This window comes from Balaenoptera physalus (genome assembly GCF_965194825.1).
Source record: "Balaenoptera physalus genome assembly, chromosome: 14".
NCBI classification, from domain to species: Eukaryota; Metazoa; Chordata; class Mammalia; order Artiodactyla; family Balaenopteridae; genus Balaenoptera; species Balaenoptera physalus.
In genome coordinates, this window is record NC_138893.1 from 26,018,362 (window position 1) to 26,038,315 (window position 19,954).

At 44.3% G+C, this 19,954-nt stretch overlaps 1 long non-coding RNA gene across 1 annotated transcript; it reads right to left on the bottom strand.

Moving 5' to 3' along the window:
• Window positions 1–212: 212 nt before the first annotated feature.
• Window positions 213–13,629, bottom strand: LOC309642168. The gene is made up of 2 exons (XR_014253021.1): window positions 10,506–13,629; window positions 213–8,350 (listed from the first exon to the last, which is right to left on the bottom strand). It is a non-coding gene; the product is annotated as an uncharacterized lncRNA (long non-coding RNA).
• Between the last annotated feature and the right edge of the window lie 6,325 nt (window positions 13,630–19,954).

Here is a 19,954-nt window from a genome sequence, read left to right on the forward strand (position 1 = left end):
AAAAAATGTGGGTGGACCTCATCCAATCCTTTGAAAGCTTTAAGAGCGAAATCCTGAAATTTCCCAGAGAAGAAGAAATTCTGCCTCAAGATGATGCCATTGAAATTTTGCCTGGGTGACCAGATGACCTACCAGTCCAGCCCATGGACATCAGACTTGCCAAATCCCATCAATGCATGAGCCAGTTTCTAGAAATAAATCTTTTTATACACACACACACACACACACACACACACACACACACACACACACACATCTTTCCTATTAGTTCTGTTTCTCTGGAGAACCCTGACTGACACATTGGGCAGAGGGACGTAGGTGGTCACAGCCACACTTGGAATCAACACGCTGGCCAGTGTTTCTGTCAGGTTGGAGGAGTCTGGTCCTTTCTCTCGTAGCCCAGCTCCCTTCTGAAATGACGCTTCCCCCAAATTGACAGACACAAATTCTCCTCTTGAAATCTGTCAACCAGGCCCCAAACAGGCAGGGCCTCCTAAGAGAATAGAGCAATTATTCCTGTAGGATATGGAATGTCTTTGAAGACCAACCTCTCTTATATGACCCTTGGATATTCTGTACAAGGATAATATTAATAATGGGAAATTCTATGAGAAGAATCTTTAACATAAGATTTTGGCACAGTGACAAAACAGAGACACTTCTTTTGAAGAGCTCCGTTCTCTTAACCAAATCTGTCATGTGGCCTTTCAATAAAAAGGAAGAGGCTCGTACTGTCATGTGGAAGAAATTCAGAACTTTGAGGTTACCAGCTACATACCGATCTTCAGAGAGATGCTCGGCTCTTTGCTCTGACAGGCATAGAGGAGGAATTTTGATTCTAGCCATACCACAGTGAAGATACACATGGTAATTGTGGTGTGTAATTACCACGGGGCTCCCAAGAGAACCACAAGAGAATCCCAAAAGATCTCAGAAGAATGCCATTCTGACTCTTGCAAAGTGAGCTTGGGATATTTGTCTATAAATTTTACACAATCTTGAGATAATTTCCCAGTGAGAGTGCAATCAGGAGTGTAAGTGAGTGAGTGTGGGTGTATGGCTTGTGTAGCATACTGGCTATAAAGTTCTCCTTGGCCCATAGAGTCAAAACGTCTGCTGAATAAATAATTGACTTGTTGGCTGAATCCAGCACCATGAGAGGAGGAGACTGGCCAGCTGTGCCTTAACTAGTTAGGGGTATTTTACTAAAGTCAGTAGAGATCATTGTCTGAAACAAGTAAACTTCAAGCTGTGGGTATTTAAAAAAAAAAAGCCTAGCTCTAGTAGACATTTAAATGGCAGAAATTATAATGTGATTAATATTTTCTTGAAGATTTGTTTTTATCTTAACATTTTCCCCAAGAGTAGAGAACACTCGCTAAGGATATGGTCAACATTTCTAACTTTCCAACTCCACAATTTCTTTGATGCCGTTAGTCTGTCTTGTCACTAATTTTAGTATGCAGGCTTCCTGAAGATACAGACACTACATGAGGGCACACTAACGATTAGTCAAAGGCTTCTCAGGGCTTAGAAAAGCTAGGTCTGGGTGGTGAGAAGAAAGGGTGTTAAACTACAGCAATTCACAACATTTCTGAATGAAACTCAATTTCCATACAATGAATCAGTAACCCCCAGAAATTACAAATGCTCAAGGTAAAACAGAGAAGGTAGATTAGTCAAAAGGAATCCCCAAATGGGGAGGGGTTAAGATTTTGCGGCCCCTGTGTTTGGAGGTAAGGCATTGACTCCAAGTGGCATTATCCCATTCTAACCCACATCCCATATCTGTATCCACAGGCATATCCTTTTCTGTATCCCTGTCTCCATCCCCATCCTATCCCCATTCCCATCCGTATCTATATCCTAGTCACGTGTATATCCTCATCCTCATCACCATCCCCAAACCCTTCCTCATCCTCATCTCCATCCATCTCTCCATCCCCATCCTCATCCAGATCCATTTCTCTCTGCACATTTCCAACACTTCCCCATCACGTTGATAATTCTGTCCACATCTCTCGCCACATCCACGTCCCCATCCACATCTACCACATCCATATCCATAGCCACGTCCAATTCGCATCCCCATATCTTGATAAAGATGCAGCCACTGCTATGTGTTCGTCCAATGGCACATGTACTTTGGGAAGCCGACAGTCAGATTGACAAGTGAGCTTGCAATGTCTCCTCGCCAGGAGGTTTTCTAATTAGCCCCCTAGAGAATCTAGTGGTTCCTGTTTCATAATTTGACTAGGTCTGCAAGATTAAGACAGCTTTCATTTTGTCACCACAAATAACTAACCTCCCTCATGTCAGATGACCAGTTGGATACCACACCAGTGTCAGACTTGGCAAAGTTGAAACGACTGAAAGCAAATGTGAACTCTCAAAGAACTCCTCTGGTACAACGGTGTTTCCCTCTTGCCCAGCCTTTAATTGGTCTTATTCATTCCATCACCTTCGTCATTCCTCAGTTCTAATCCTGGTCCTTGAGTAGATGTATTACTTCTTTAAAAGTCACCAAAATACTTTTGAGACATACACTTTTCTTTTCAGTTAGCTGAAAGTGTTACCTCGTTAGCTTCCAAAAGTTAATATTTTTCCCTTAACACTGTTTATTATTAGAATATTAGTGAACCTATGAAAGGCTCGACCCATTCATTTATTACTGGAATTTACTCAACTTACAGAAGTCAGTGTTTTCGTCATCAAAATTAAAATCAATAATGGGGCTGACATTTTTCCTATTCCTAATTATAACCTTGGTGAATCTTTTTATTCTTGGTAATTTAATGATTATTAGCCAACTTAAATCTTTTTTTGGGGGGGGAGAGAAGCAATTATTAATTTAAAAAGAACTTCAAATTTCTGTCCTTCTAAATAAGACATGGTGAACAAATCCATAAATGATTTGCTATTAACTCTACTTTGCCCGTGCTTATGTATCTCAAGAGGCAAATCTCACCAGACGTTTATTCATTCTGCTGATATTTATTGGGAATCTACAGTGCAAGGCCCTATGTTGGTTTACTGGGATCCAGAGATCTCTCTAGTTAGTGACATATTCTGAAAACTATGTGTGTTATAGGATTTTCCACTGATAGAGGCATAAAAACCAGAAAGAGTATCCTTATTGGCGGAATTATTCCACGTGCCCGAGGTGAGAAATTGAATGGCAAGGGGAAGGTTCAAATTGGCTCTGCCCGTGGCTGGCTGGTCATGGCTGTCGCGCTGAGGCTGTAGTTCACTTTGGGACATCTCGATAACCCTGCCCTCTTTCTCAAGTCAACTGCAGATGCCCCAGGCCTTGGAGGAGGCTGATGGGTGAGCTGTTTTGCTTCTATGGTGGGATGCTGGCTGCACCATGAACCCACGAGGGAACCAAAGAATCCTTTCCCTGAAAGTCTCAAAAGTTTGTTTGTTTACCAGAGATGAGTTTGTGTGCACTGAGGTAAACCTTAACCAAGGAATTTCCCCTCTTTCTATTCATGGGCAGTTGTAGGAAGTGCCAAAGAGTATCACCAAGTCCCAGGACTATCTGCTCCTAAGAATGCTGTGGCTTATCCACGGGGAAAACAGCACATAAGGAGTAATTTAGTAAGAGGCTCTCAGTTAAAACTCTCCTCCCTCTATCTTATTTTTCTCCCTCACAGGATATAGTTTTCCCTCGATGTTTCCACAAATATGTAAAAAATGTTGGCAAAAAAACACTCAAATATTTATCTTGTATTTAACAACATCGAGAGTTACTTAAGTGTTTTTGTTATTTTAATCTGAAGGCTGTGGTCTGTTATTTCATGTGAATGAGAGATAAAAATCTTTCTGTGGTTTAACTGATAGGATATTTTCAAACTTAAGAAGTTAAAAGAAAAACAAATAACAAACTTTAATATGAACATTCCTGACCCTCTGCTTGTTCCTTTACTTAAAATTCATATTAAAAAAGTTTGAAAGTTGTGAATTCCCCGTCACATGAGGCACCACATAACTCTGCCTGGGCTTGGAAAACCCAAAACGAGAGACCGCAGCAGACATCTTATATGATTTCTTGTGTGTCGTGAAGATGTTTTGTTTTATGTAGACAGAAGAACAGTGTTTTCATCTTGAGACATCCTCTCATCATCAGAGAAATATTCTCCTATTTTATTTCCCATAACTCTAGGTTCCTATTGCGCTCTGTAACGTGGTTAGCGGATCAATGCTTATTCGATGGGAGACTGAGTATCAGTGAAGTCAGGAAGGGAGGAGAGAGTGGGTGACAGCATTTGTTTTCTAAATCAGTTTAGTACATCAGATTCCTTGAAGCTGAAATAATTGCAAAAAAACCCCAAAAGCCAATGCTGAGCAATAACTGACTTTAGTCAGGGGAAAACTTAGTCAGTTTGCATCACCTGGCCCTCATGGAGATGGGAGATTAGACTTAGTGTCAGAAGCCCCAGTGCCCACAAGAGAATTGCCCCCTGGCAGGAGGGTGAGGGTCTCAGACGAGGGAGCAGGTGTCCAGATTCATGCCCTGGAGGACCCGGATGGCAGAGGGAGATCATGCAGATCCCTTCTCTGACCCCAGCCTTCCCTGTAGGCTGCTGTCTAAAGTTGGGGTCACCTCGAAAGACGATGGGGCAGCGCTGTCCTTGAGCATGGCTTGGGAGATGCTTACTCTTTCCTGGTAACTCTGGAGGAATTCACATCCGCAGCGCAAGGACCTTCCTCCCTTCCTTGGGGAAGCATTTGCTGGGTGACCCCCCTGGGCTCGGCTCTTGAAAGACCTGGTGGGGAAGATCCAAGGTGGACGGGAGATGCATCCTGATGTCGAGGGGTAAGAAGGGCCACTGGTTACTCCTCCCGAGGGTGTGGAGGGGTTCACGGAAGAAGCATCAAGCAGACCTGGGAAGCGGAGGGTTCACGGTGACAGATGGCGGCAGTGGGGCTGGTGATGCGGAGCCTACCGCTCTTCTCAGAGTGTCGCGCTGCACGTGCAAGGACGGCGTTTGTGTCTGAGAAGTGCTCTGAGCAGCCTACCTTTCAGGGCCCCCATACTCCACTGACAAGCATTCTTCGATATAGCCTGATGTTGCCTGGATACAGCATGGTGTGAGGGGAAGAAGATAATTCCATGTTATTTATAAGTTAGGAAGGTAGGTCTAGTTCTCAGTCAAAGGTCATGAAATACGGGGCCTTCATTTCCCACTCCTCTTCCTTGGAGGAGTTGCTTGGTTTCTTGCACTGAGGAGCCCCACTTTAGTGGGAAGGGAAAATGTGATCAAGGCCATCCCCCTGCACCAGTGGTGCCTCCACTGCCTCCTGGTGAAAACATCCACCAGGCCTTGGAGCTCTGTGGGCTTTGCCTCTAAGTGAGTGAGGTCTTCCCAATGGCCTACAGGATGCCCATGGTCCTGCCTCTCTGCACGGTGTAATAGGCAGGGTTCTCCAGGAAGCAGAAGAGTCGGATGTACGTATATTTAGGAAGAGATCTATTGTAAGGAGCTGGCTCGCATGATTATGAAGGCTGGCAAGTCCCAAATTCTGCAGGCCGGTCTGGCAGGCTGGAGGCCCAGGAGAGCAGGTACTGCAGAATTCCCTTTTGTTCAGGAGAGGTCAGTCTTTTGTTCTAGAGGTCAGCCTTCAACTGATTGGGTGAAGCCCACCAACATGACAGAGGGCAATCTGCTTTACTCAAAGTCCATAGAGTTCAATGTTAATCTCATCCTCCCGCCAAAAATAAATCCTCTCACAGAAATATCCAGAATAATGTTCCATCACATCTTTGACCAAAAGTCTCATTCTCATGACACCCATACTGGTGGTCTGTGTACAGGGCAGCCCTCCACAGCACCCTGGTTGCCAATCTGCTTCACTCTGCTCCATTTTTTTCTACGTTTTCCCATATCACTGACCAGCTACTTCATTATGTGAGGTACTGCTTATGTTTATTGTTAATTTTATGGTTCTCCACCAAGAGAAGCATCTTCATTTTGTTCATGGATGAACAAGCCCCTAGAAGAGTGGTGAAGCAGTAGGTACACAATAAATATTTCCTGAATCGAATGCTCCATTTCCAACATGGCTAAAGAGTCACTTTTGTAAGGACAAGCAAAGAAATAAAGTCCCAGGCAAAAGTTAGACCAGAGTGGGGGTACCTTTGTTTCCCATCAGGTGATCCTCTTGTGCACCTACAAGCAACCCAGGTTCTGTAGGTGGTCTTCACCCACCTGCACATCTTTCCTAGGGTTTCCTAGGAAACCTGGAAATAGAATTTAGCAGTTTGCACAAACCTTCAAGTTCAACAGTTCACCTTTCCCATATAGATGAAGAAATGGTAAATTCAAGAAGCTCAGAGTCAACCAGTGGTGAAGAAGAAGAGTTGAGAATTGAACTCAAGTCTCTTGGTTCCCATCCCACAATGCTAAAAACCATGTGTGCTCTTTTTGGTTTTGTTTAGTTTTTAACCAAAAGCATCTACAGAGTCAAATGCCTTCCAGAATGCCATTTGTTTCCTGCAAAGGATCAATGTGCAGAAAAAGTTGTCATCATTTGCCTCTAAAGATCAGTCCTAGGTGGTCCACCACCTGCACAGGTAGCTGGCATCTTTAACCTGGGCAATCACAACATCTCCGAGCAGCAAACACTCCTCTGCCAAATGGGACAGGAAGAGGTGATGACAGAACACACAGGCGTTCTCCATGTGTGACAAGGCCCAGGTTCTGAATGTCTGTGGACATCCTAAATCATGAAGACCAAGGCATGTGAGACTCTTGGTGCGATTAGAAGGTAAGTTTTCCCTGCACAGAACGCCTCCCTCCCGTCCCCACCACATGTTCTCACACACACACACACACACACACACACTTCTGAAAGGCAGGCTTTGTGCTGAGTGCCTGAATGCTCTGCTGAAGTGGATGAGAAGAGAGGTTTTAGCACAAATCCTTCACTGCCTTGGCATTCTGCCAATGGCTGCCACAGACCTCGTTTTTCCCTGCAAAGATTCCAGCCCATTCTGCCCTGGTGCCCCGGTGATGATCTTATGGCTTCAAACGCAGGCTGGTGTGCCTGCCTGGGAAGATAGAGATTTCATTTTGGACTTGCTTGCCAGTTAAATATAAAAGTAAGTTTATCGGCTGTTCTTCTCCTTGTTCTTAGACAGGAGTGGATGAAGAAAGACACAAGTAGGGTGTAGGGTCCTTTATCACACAAGTCTGGTTCTAGATGCAGTGGGTCCCTGCTCAATGGGAGGTCCCATCCAGGAGCTGTCCAGGTCCTGTCTGAAAATCCGTGAGTTATCTCAACGTGCTTTTGTGGTTCAGATTCCCTTCCTGCCAAACGCTTATAATGGGACACATTTACTTTCTGATTAGCCACAGAATTTTGTGTTTCTCAGCCTTTGATACATTCATTTAGTCCACAAGTATTTATTCAACACATGCAAAAATACCAGTGCTGTGTTAGGTGGGGTGGGACTGGTCTTTAACTCCCAGGAGACTAGAGGCTAGAGGGAGATAGATGAGACACAGACAAGACCCTCAGGGCCAAGTTTCCCAGCAGGTGGGTGGCACCTCTGCCCTCAGGTGAGCAGCCTTTATGATAGCATAGTGTGGCATTAAGTGGCATTGAATTACATAGTTAGAAAGTTACCTCTGTGCCCATTGTCTTTGGATCCTTCTGATAACGACAAAGAGAAAAGCTATAATCTGCTTATCCCTGAAAATAGGTTTTAGCAACATCTCACTGTAATTTTAAGAACATTGATTCACTTTCCTTTGCAGTTAGCGATTTATTTTAAAAGGTGATTTGGATTGCCCGTTCATCATAATGATGTAAAGGACTTTTATTTTCAAAGTAAATCTGAGTGAAAAAGATGAGTCACTTTCTTAAAAGAATACCAGAAAATAGAAGCTGAGTTGTGTACAGATGTGGAAAACTCATGGGGGAGGTGGGGTGTCAGACATTGCTGGGTTTTAGTGTGGGAGGAATCATTTGGTTAAGGGAATCTGCCCAGAGGAGGCGCCATCCAAACGGGGTCCCAGAGGAGAGTAGGAGAGTCGAGGAAGCATGGAGACAGTGCAGAAAGAGGGGGCAACGGGCACCAAAACCAGATGACCAAGCAGAGTGCTGCAACCATGGCTTCAGGATGTGATTGAGGCTTGGTGTTCAGGGGGGCAGCAGCGGAGGTGTAGATGCTGGGGGAGCCGTGCTGATCAGGGGTCCATTGAAGTGTTTCAAGCAGGGGGTTACGTGAAAGCTAACCTACCTTTGCTGCCACCCCTGGAGGGTATCTCATCCTTCTCTGGTAAGATCTCCTGTGTTAATGATTAAATCCTGGCGGCCACATCCCGGGGTTTCCTTTGTTTCCCTGTGGGGAAGCAGAGGAGGGGAGTGGGGCGAACGACAGGTGAGCCCTGAATTGTAGCATCCAGGTGAACCATCAGAAATGGACAGGTCTATGGAGGTTCCATTCTCCAAGGCAGGGAGCGCAGGGGGTGGGCCAGATTTGGAGTGAGGGGTAGAGTTAAGTTTTGGTACATGTTGATTTTGAAGTACCCGTGGGATACTGGAGAGATGGCAGGTGTTTAGCTGATCATGCTGATAACAGTGTGGGCTCTGGAGACAGACCACCGACACCAGTGTTTGTGGTCCTAGACCTGACCTTCCTCCCAGCTTGTGTCAGGGTTATAGGAGCCAGCTCACGTGACGCATCTAGAACCCGCCTGGCACGCATTCCTGCTCAGGAGAATTGGCTGTTATTAGATGCCTGTCTGGAGCTCAAGAGAGAGTTTTAGGCCAAGGTATAGATTTGAGTCATCAGCAAAGATGGTAAGTGAGGGATCACAGACAGGATCATGGAGTGCAAACGTTCTCTTTTTTGTAATTCCTTGTTCGCATGGAATGTCCAGAACCTCGACATAAAAAGAGTAATATGCCAATGGTATGCTTTACAATCCCAAGTATAAAACTGAAATGTGACCATTTCTGTAGCCAGTCCTTTTCATGGGAGTTTTAACCTGGAGTCATTTCACATTTCTAGCATTACTGAGGCACTTCACGGCCACACTTGGGCCTTGGGTGTATTCACTCCTTGTGTCAGTCTGCTCCAGATGCCCCAACTAAACACCCACAGGCATAAACAACAGAGATTTAGTTTCCCACAGTTATGGAGACTGGAAGCCAGAGGTCAGGTTCTGCCAGTGTTTGGTTTCTGGTGAGGGCTCTCCCCTTGGCTTGCAGACAGCCTCCTTCTTGCTGTGCCTTCACACAGAGGAGAGAGTACTCTGGAGTCTTTTCCTTGTCTTTTAAGGGCACTGGTCCTATTGGATCAGGGCCCCACCCATATGACCTCATGCGACTTTAATTACTTCTTTAAAGGTCCCATCACCAAATACAGTCACATTGGGGGTAGAGCTTCGACATCTGAATTTGGGCAGGACACAAACATTCAGTCCATACTCTACTCGTTTGCCACTTGTGTCTTCCTCATCCTGACTCTGAAATCCTATTGAAACCCCACTGGTGGCTTCTGTGGTGTTTCTGGGTCACTTCCTGTGGGGAAGTTAGAGGAACCTGTCAGGTTTGGCTGCAGCTCAGGTGGGAAAGGCCAGAGCACAGAGAACTGTATCTACAGGTTGCAAACCCTCCTTCGTGGCTGCAGTGGGAATAAAAAGCCATAATTTTATCTGATACACACATACATTCGTATACACACGTGTAACTTCTGTATGTGTGCACCTCTCTATACACACATTTTCCTGAGATAGAAATACGTCTCTTACGCCTTTTGTGTACAATCTACTCTCCTCTTTCGAAATTCTCATTGACCAGCCATGACAAAGGTACCCCCAGTATTCTTCCTGGACACTGACCCCAGCGCTGTGGCATCTCTCAGGCTCCCAGCACCCTCCCCACCCCCCGGCCAGTGTCTGCTTTGAGCCTCCCTCAGGGAACACAGGTTGCTTTGTCCAAACTGCTTTAGACACCAACCTTGGAATGGGTGGTAATTCTGGGTTCATCGAGTTCTGATTGTCACGTTGGGTGTGGGCTGAGTAGCCACAGTAACTCCTAAGTAAGCAAGGAGGATTTTCTTCAATTATATGCAAATGCAAAATGTCTCAGTGAAAGTAAAATCCTTACTGGTGTCAGAATTTGCTTAGAGCAGTTTGGCTAAGTATGAAATGTACAGAGAAGTGGACTAAAATGGCACAGGGGTGGTTGGAGTGTATTCTCACGACTTTAGAGGTAGAAGCAAATCTGTCGAACAAGAGTCAACATTACCCAGAATTTGAACTTGAGGCATGACAGATGTATCAATTAAAACTCAATAATGCCGATAACAATAATAGATTTGTTGAGGTCTTATGCATTGTAAAATTTATATCTTCTGGTACATATTTGGCTGTATACATGGTGTTGTCTAGATTTTAGTAACTTGAAAGGAAACCACTGAATATTAAAGGGAATAATGCATCTTCACCATATAAAATAAATGATTAGAATCTAAAGCCCTTCCCACTCACCAGGATTATCCAGAAGGTTGAAATTCACAGAAGATCCCCGTTTTCGGGTGTCCATGACTGTACCTGTCATTTGTAAACATTTGCTCTGATGATGCAGAGCAGCAGATTGGTGGTCCAGAGACTTTCTTGTCCCATGAACCCGGCCGTGTTTTCCTGCTGGACCTTACCCACTGTGCATGTTGCCTGTGACTGGAAGAAAATATTTTGTCCGTGTGTGTTTGGAACAGAGTCCAAGAGTCCACATGCCACTGGGGAACCTGACATGACCGACTACATCCAGAGGTGTGGTACCCAAGCTTCTGCGCGTTCTCTATGCTAATCTGGGCAATCTCGAAACCGTTGCTGTCATCATCACTCTTGGCCTGGACTTCCCGTGTGTTTCAGAAGTGAAATATGCAGGCTTTCTGCCATCTAGCAAAAGCCCGGACTCCTTGTTTAAGCATACAAAAGCTGTTTAAAAAGTGTGTGAATAGAGTCCTGAGCGTGATGGGCTGAACTGGTAAAAAAATAATATTCAGCTCAGCATTTTGGCAAAGATTATGATCATGAGGCAGACTCATTTATTGATCTTCCCAGCTAGAAAAGACACATGTATGTAAGTAGCCAAGGAGAGGAGGGTCTGAACAGGGAACAGGGCTTGGCTCCGGTTGTATTGATTTTGGCAAAAACACCACGTGAAAAGTTATGCCTCAGATAAAAATAAATTATAATCTACAAGTATTTGAATGAGAAGTGTTCCCTGTGAAAACTTAATAAATGAATGCTAATTCAGTTACCAATTTGTAGCCATGAAACATAACCAGTCGTGTTATTCCATGGAGCCTGTTTTGGAAAAGATTGCATAACCCATGAAGCAATTCTTCACAAAGTGCATAAAAGTGTCAGCTTATGTATAATTTATACAGCGAATGTTAGTTATGGTCTGTTTAATAGTATTTAATGCTGTCATATGACATCATTCTTTCATTTACCAATTGAAAAAAATCAAAAAGACCAATCAAAAACAGTTTATAGAATCAGAAATATGCTTCTTGAATTTGATAACTATTGTAGAAGACGATAAACAGATTCACGGGGGGAGGAATCTTTAAAAGATTTTTGAAAAGAGTTATTGTGCTAACGCCCACTCAATATTTACTCTATGCTTATTGTAATCATAATTTACTTACCGTGTATGTGTTGTCTAATGCGCCGCTAACGTGCCTTAAGCAATTCGTTTTGCCGACAGCATAGTAAATTGCCATATATCCTTGGCGCTTTATTAGTAGCAATGATTAAATCCAATTTTAGTTGTAGTTACTACATTTTCTGCACTGCCTACAGGGCATCCCTATGGGGGGGAGAGGAGCTGCTGCCTGTATCCTTAATCTCTCCATCGTTTGGCCCCCAATCCATCCTTTCAGCAGGACATATTCTACCTACCTCTGCTTACACTATTTTCCTACCATGTACGATATTTTTGGTGCCATTTGAGAAAGCAGGTCAAAATGTTTGAAAATTGTTGTATTAAATAAAATACCACGATCTGTCTTTATGCAGTAAAGCATTGAATAAAAGAAAATCTACCCTCTCCACTGTGTGTGTGTGTGTGTGTGTGTGTGTGTGTGTGTGTGTGTGTGTTTTAAATTCCATAAGAAACCAAGGATTGACTTCATATATTATGGGACCAGAATATTCTCGTATGTTAACTCTGGGTGAATTCTCATAGGGTATTTAACTCCGCAAAGCAAGGCGGGGTATAATTTGTGTGAAATGTATTATAGAAAATGAAGTTACACACTATCATATGTCATGAACCCTGGCACGTGTTTCTTGGAGTTCCACTGGATGGGAATCTGCACAATTCAGCTTTAGTTTCCAAGCTCTGAGTTCACACGCTACACATGTGCAGTGTGTCTCAGAACCTCATTTTATTTGCAAGTGGATTTCCTGGCTTCCGAGTTTGGGTTTGATCCAGGGGTCCTCACTTAGTCTGCAAGGAATATTTTGCAAGTTTTACCTGAGAGTCCGTAGGGCGGGTCCTCAGAAAGCCAACAACTCAGACTGAAACCCAGCCCTGCTGCCCCCTGTGGACTCTGAACCCCTGCATCTCGTGGGTCAGATGCCCGGGAAAGGGGAGGGCTTGTTTCTCAGCCAAATTTCCACATCTGGTACGTTGGCTTCCATTGTTGCTGCTTGAAAGGTCCTCAGCAAACATCCTTCAGGAATGGCTTGGGGGTCACCCGCAGTCGAATGGCACCTTTTATAAAGGATTTTTCACTTTCTTTCCTTGCCCAGTGTGGGATGTCCTTTGCACTGGGGAGAGAGAAGAAGACACACCCAAGCAATTTATCTCATGACCCAGGTGGCACCCAGGTCTGGCTTCCGATGCTGGTGCCATGTTCCAAGGCAGGAGAGATGGTGGCGCTCACAAGCTCACCACTGAGTCCCACCGTCGTCGTGCTCTGCTGGCAGCTCCTGCAGCACATGCCAGGCCAAGATGGCGTCTATTGTCTTGGCTTGTCCATGATGCGTCCTTAAAAAAAGCCGGGGAAGGAGCCTTCTTGGTCCTATCAGCCTCTGGCAGCTGTGGGCACATCTCCTTTTGTCCATCTCTCTCTCTGTCCTTCATCTTCCATCCAGTCGAGGCACTTAGCACCTGCTCAGGGTTTTCCAATTCCTAGGGAAGGTTCCCTCTGCCCTATTTCTCACCCTGACTACTCCCGGCTCCTCCCTCCCTTCCGTCTCTCTGATCCAGATGTTCCAGTACTAAATGCCATTCCTTTTGGGTCCTGCTGAGTGCAAATTTGGAAATGTGGGCTAATGGAGGATCCTTAGTTAATGGGCTTCCCCTCCCATGTAACACTTTCCAGACATGCTCCTTTAGCCTAGGGTAGGGAACGGAAAGGTGGGAATTTCTTGTTTCAAGGCATCAAGCCTTGACTGAAGAAGAGATTTTGACAAGGGGGTCTTTCAAGGCCTTTGAACTCAAATCCTGGTGTGGCCGCCCACCTCTGCCACCAGGGGAGGGAGGGAGGGGACCCTTCCTCCAGCCTCTGACTCATCCACTTCTGTCTCATCGTCTCCAGCTCTGTGGGTGCCAGGGTTAGCGTGTTGAGTTTGCACAGCCTCTGGATGAGTCTTCGGCTGACTCCTGAGTTCCTCTGGCTTTGGGACCTGGGGATGTCTCCAGGGTTTCCTCATTTATAGAGCAGATAGTTCTGTGGGCTTCCCAGGGGACCGCAGAGGGTACACCTGGGAATACAGCCCAAGCACGTTCCAAACTACAGACTGTGATACATATGAGTGATATCATTATGCAGCCTGATTCATCAGGGAGAGCCAGAGGGCACGAAATGCCTAAGGAGCCTCAGAAAAACACCCCCTATAGTGGTCTGAAACATCCCCTGGCGTGCTTGTGTTGAGGTTTTAGCTCTGGGTAGGCAGAGGACCACTCTGTAATTGACCAGAAGGAAGTGAGGTGGGCCGGACTAAGAGAAAAGCCAGCAAGGGTGACACATCAGATGTGGCGATAGGAAGGCCCATCTGGTCTGGAGGACACAGGTGGGGCTGGGAACCCACCTTTGAACCTCCCATTCCTTGGTTTCAAGGCCTCTGTGCTGCCTCCTTTAAAATGCTGAGACAGGTCTTCTCCAGGGACTGTTGAAACCTCAAGAGGCAATGGAATTCTCTTGGGGAAATTACCCAGAGAATTTCCAAATCCACCTGATAATTTCAGAGAGAGCCTTAAACAGACCCACCACTTTGTGAGTCTGGAAGCTATAGTCCCCCTGACGCCATGCCACCTGGTATGAACTCGACACTTACAGGACTAACCAGCATCTCTGAATTAAGGTAAATCCAGGTCATATGGAAAATCCAGTGCGGAACTCTGCTTCTTTGTCATTTTCACATCTCTTCATTCTGAAGATCAAAGCTGCTGTCCTTTGGAGCGATTACCTGACTAATTGTGTGGTTGTAGCTTCCACACAATGAATAGTTGAATGGCTTTTTACTGTCAGAATTACACCTTCTCTAGGAGTTGGAAAGGAACAATGGCTCTGGTTGAGTCTGGTTGCAGTAATATTGATATCCTTCATGAATAGCAAAAAGATTGCTTTTTTTGAACCTTCCTTGGTTAAATTGATCTCTTTTCTATAGGGACTTATAAAAATGGGTAGTGTATGAAAACAGCCTAAACAGTGGCTGTTGGGGATGAGATGGAACTGAAAGAGATAATTCCTCCTGAAAATCCACGAGGCAGCGGGAAATGCTCTAACACACGAGGTTCATACGAACTTAAAATACTTCGTTTTCTTTTTACCTGGTCTTGGAAGTTAAAACATGTCGTCTGATATTTTTTTTTCCTGCCCATGTTTTTTTAATCCCCCCCCCGCCCACCTCAAACAAAAGCATATGATGGATTTTGGTGGGGTCCTTCTGTTGTCAGATGCTTCATTTCATGTAGTTCATCCAGAATCATCCCTATTAACAAATTCCTAACATAGTAATCTAAAATGAAATCGGTTTCCAGGGAGCCTCTCCAGAGCAACCCCAGCTCACCCGCTGGCCTGGTGGGCAAATCCACTTTACATTCCTGAAGGAAAACAAGGACACGGAAATCATCTTTGTGACACGGGACTTCAGCGTCGCTTTGGGTAAGAGCCTGCAAGATGCATTTACCCAGGAAAAGAAAAAAAAGGCATCTTGTTCCCAAATGTTGAAAGGTAGACAACAAATGGCGTATTTTTAATTACTTGAATGCTTTAGCACAGAAAGTAGTCAGTTTATAGTTACCTTCAATACGTAGACTACAAATTATTAGTGCATGAAAATGGCATCCAAGTTCTGCTGCTGGGTCTAGTAATTTTGGATATTTTCCATGCTATTACTGCCTGCTCCATATACCTTTACTGGTTCTTTTTGAAATTAACTTAATGGCACTCTGCAGAAATGGACTGCCTACTGAGAGTGAGCGCTTGCCTGCAAAGATGGACTGAGTTCCCACTGAGAGGCACTGATTTGGCACAAACGGAGAAATGCTTTAGCATTAATTTACTTGAGTATCAAATTATTCAAAATAAATAATTAAAGGGTTTTTAGGAGTCAGAGTCAATATTTGCTTTCAATATTTTGGATCCATTAACACATATGTCGTATTGAGAAAGGCCCGGGCCCTGCCAAGTTCTGCCTCGGCAGCAATGCATCCCTAAGCTTGCCACAGGTTTTTCCCTTCAGGCATTTAATGTCGTTTCTCTGTCCCTGAAATTTCTCCGCAGCTCCCATTATGCTTATCTAGCAAGTCCATCTTCCCCTCCCAGCTCTGGTGGCTTAGTGGTGTCTGATGTCCTTCCCTTTTTACTAGCCTGGAGGCTGCAGACCTCCTCCGGCGGGATTTCTCTGTAGGGACAGGGTCCTTGGGGAGAGAGAGGTGTGGGGACAGGAGGCCTGTGTGATCCCGGGAAGGCTGGCAACCACAGCATGGTTGTGCTGGGGAAAAGAGCCCCCAGAGGCTGCTCCTAGAGCTGCAGTTTGACCCTGTCATTGTCAAATCAAAATCATCTCCAGGATCACCTGCCCTACCCTGGGGTAGAAGCTCCTCCTCCCTCAAGCTCCCTGGGATCCTGGGCTTGGATGTCCAGCCATTGTTTGCAGCCCGGGCAACAAACAGCAACCCAAGGACAGTATAAGAGGCCATAGAGGGAGGTCTCAGTACTGAAAGGGTGTGGCCATCCTTCAACTCCATGCACTGTGTGTGCGCGTGTGCACGTTTGTGCTCTGGCACAAATTGGCCAAGCGGTTGACACACAAGACTGTCATCTTCTTACATTATCATTTGGGGGCCGTGATGGGGGGACCCAATCCTTTGAGACTGAGCGGTTTCTAAGTATTTCTGGTTAACCCACTTTCAGCCTGTGCGAGGGGAAGAGCGATGTGAATATCCCTTTAATGTCCCTCTCCCACTCTCCCTGTCTCAGCCCAGAAGCAAGCAAGGACCCAAAGAGTCACGGAGAGAAAAGAAGAGGCAGCGTTCATTCTACGAAGGGCTCTCCAGTCTCCCTCCATAAAGGCAGGACAATTTCCATTTGAAAGGGAGGACTGTTAATGAGCTCTATTCTCCTAGCCTATCACCCCACAAGCAAAGGGGCTGCTTTGAAGTCAACACAGTCTATTATGGGTGAAATAAACCCTGCAGAACAAAGGGCAGTTCAAGTACAGACTTGCAGACGCTAATGGCACACGCTCAACCCCACTTCAGTTCTGCTGGCGGCTCCCATCCGAGGATGCCCTGAGTCTCGTGGGATGGGACTTGGCATCCCCCAGGCACCTCTGCTCTTCTGGGACGTGGGACCCCGAACGGAGGCTTCTCATTGGTGGAAAAGCCCATCCCTCATTTCCTTCAGGTTTTAGGGAGCTATGGGTAAAGACTTCTAAAGGTTTTATCAAAATGTTTTCCTTTTCAAGTACAGGGGAAAAGAACACAGTTATAAACATGGTAGACTGGCCTTTTTGGCTGCATCTGAAATGAGTATTTTCTGCCTGTAAGTTCAGCAAATAGCACTGAGCACCAGTAATTGGAGAACATGGTCTAAATTCCCTCCTCTTCTCTGAGCAGGAGGAATTTGGCTTCAGATGTTAATCATTTTAGGCATGGATTTCATTTCTATTACCCTGCAGTATTGGGCTGCTCTGAAAGCAGAGGAACACACGATGCTTTCTACACAAAATGAAGAAGAAAGTGGGCTTCCACCACCACAAATCTGGGTCTCAGAGGATGAGTCCATCTACTGAAATGTGCCGCCACGTCCCACCATAAATGCTAGGCTGCTGTCAGTACCACGTGGGCACCCACAGGAACACGTGCGCCACTGCGTGTGAGCACAGCTTCTAACATGCTCCACCTGTTACCCTGCTGGCTCACCTCTTTCTGGAGCAGTAAGACTGATCTCAGCAAGGCAGGACAGTCTTGAGGATTAAGTCAGTAAGAGGTTGGAAAAATAATTGGTGTGGCGCCTTTTAATTGGCATTAAAAAATTGAACTCACAACGTTGTCAATTACACATCCTCTTAAATTATACATTGAACAGGGACATTAATAACTAAAAAGAGACCGGAAGAGGTGGATAAATAAATCACACATAAACCAGTGTGTGTGGTGCTGAAGCAAACGTGGAGTATCAGGGATGCTGACTTTTGTGAGCTCTCCTGTTACAGTACGAAAACAATGTTCTTTACAATTGAGGACGTGTTTTAGCAGCAAATCAGAAAACTGTACTTCCTAGCATTACTCTATCACTAAGAGATTTCTCCTTTTCTAATATTTCATCTTCCATAATTGGACTTGTTTACACTGCTTGTCTATTATTACAGGACTCCCTGGTCTTCTCTTCCTAGGATTAAACAATCATATTTAAGCATCACCTTGCCCCCTCCAAGAATTTAATGAGAATGATACTGTCCGTGACATTTCCGTGCTTCTGCCTCTTGTGCTTGTATCCAGGACCCCATCACCGTTCACGTCTCATCATGAATTTCTCCCACCTTGTCTATTCCTCATCACCGCTCTCCTTTCAGCCAGAGTAAGTGGTTCCCTGAGGTCCCCGCCATAAACGCGCCTATCCTGGTGCTTACCACATTTAATTTCGTTGCATTTCTACTTGTTGAGTATGGAATGTTACCAGACGACAGAAGCCTTCCTTATGTTTCCTTCTTGTTACTACCCTGCCAAAAGTTACCACCATTCTGACATCTATGACCATAGTTTAATTTTACCTGTTTTAAAACCGAATGTGTATGAAATTATATTTCATCCACTTTTGTGTCTGTTGCATCTGGCTTTTTAGCGCAACAATATTTCTCCAAGGTTCATCAGTATATGTAACAATACTTTGTTCGTGTTCACTGCCCATAATATTCTACTACATGGAAGTATTGCAATATAATCACGTGTCCTACTGTTGATGGATATCTGTGGGTCCCCCAAGTTTTGTCAATTACAAACAGCACTGCTGAGAACGTTCTTGTGCACGTCCTTTGGGAAACACACGGGTGCACTTCTGCTGGGTATATATATATCTAGGGACGGACTGGCTCGGTCGTAGACTATGTGAGTCATCAGCCTGATTAGATCCTCAAGCAGGTTTCCCAGTGTCTGCATCAGTTCATACTCTGACCAGCAGTGGGTAAGAGTTCCAGTTGTTTTGCATCTTGTCAACACTTTGGCACTGTCATTCCCCCGCTCTGTTCTGGTGGCTAAGCACTGATATCTCTTTGTTGTTTGAAAATCACAGTTCTTTGATGACTAATTATGTTGAACACTATTTAATATGCTTATTAGCCATTTGTTGAAGCTTTTTAATGAAATGTACATCAGTTCTTTGGGTTTTTTGTTTTTTTGTTTTGTTTTGGTGCTCACAAATATTTTTTAATTAAACTTTTTTATTTTGAGGTAACTGTAGGTTCACATGCAATTGTAAGAAACAATACTGAGATTCAATACATGTTTTACCCAGTTTCCCCCAAAGGTAACATCTTGCATCTCATAGTAGAGTATCAGCACCAGGATACTGGCACTAATGCAGTCAAGACAGAATATCTCCATAACCCCAAGTATCCCTCATGTTGCCTTTTTGTAGTCATACCTAGATCCTTGGTAACCACTAATCTGTTTTCCATTTCTGTAATTTTGCCATTTCAAAAATATTATATAAGTGGAACCATATGGTATATAACCTTTTGGGATTGGCTTTTTTTCACTCAGCATAATTCATTTGAGATTCATTCAAGCTGTTGTGTGTATCAATAGTTCATTCCTTTTTATCACTGAGTAGTGTTCCATGATATGGATGGATCACAGTTTTTTTAACCATTCATCTGTTGAAGGACATCTGGGTGGTTTCCACTTTCGGGCTATGAATATTCATATATATGCATATGTACATATACATATATCATATAATTGTATATGCTTGTGTTTCTGGACTCTTTATTCTATCCTTGCATCGTGAGTTTTAGTAATTGACTTGGGAAATACATCTTTCTCTTATTAAAGAGTAATACATTTTTTGACTTCCAGAGTGTCATTTGCATTTCCATATAAATACTAAAATCAGTTTGTCAGCTTCACACACAAAATACCTCCTGGGATTTTAAGACTGGGGTTTTATTGTCTCTCTAGGGAACTGACATAATTACACTATTGAGTCTGTTAATCAATGCTCATGGTATATATTTCCACTCATTTCAATCTCCTATAATTTCTTTCAGTGATTTGCTGTTTTCTGTGTAGACTCTGTACATCTTTTAGTAGATTTATTCCTATGTATGTGATTCCTGATGCTATTATAACTGGTGTCATTGAAAAAAGTCACATTCTAGTTGTTTATTTCTAGTGTATAAAAATGCAATTTTGATTTTTGTACATTGACCTTGAACCCAGATGCTTTAAGTCTAATAATTTATCTGTAAGA